The sequence below is a fragment of the Eriocheir sinensis genome, chromosome 30, assembly GCF_024679095.1.
Source record: "Eriocheir sinensis breed Jianghai 21 chromosome 30, ASM2467909v1, whole genome shotgun sequence".
Taxonomy (NCBI): domain Eukaryota; kingdom Metazoa; phylum Arthropoda; class Malacostraca; order Decapoda; family Varunidae; genus Eriocheir; species Eriocheir sinensis.
Genome location: NC_066538.1, coordinates 5,867,426 through 5,867,710, shown reverse-complemented (window position 1 = coordinate 5,867,710; position 285 = coordinate 5,867,426).

Below are 285 nucleotides of genomic sequence, written 5' to 3'. Positions count from 1 at the left end.
TGTAAGATAAGGTAAGGTAAGGTAAGGTAAGGTAAGGTGAGGTAAAGGAAGGGAAGGGAAGGAAATGGTTGGGAAGGGAAGGGATGAGAACGGTAAGGAGGGGAAGGAATGGGATGGGATTGGAAGGGAATGTAAGGTAAGGTAAGGTAAGGTAAAGGAAGGGAAGGGAAGGAAATGGTTGGGAAGGGAAGGCAAGGGAAGGGAAGGGGAAGGGGAAGGGAAGGGGTTGTGTGATGGGGAAAGTTCGAGGGGGAAATGGTAATCAAGTGTGTGTGTGTGTGTGTG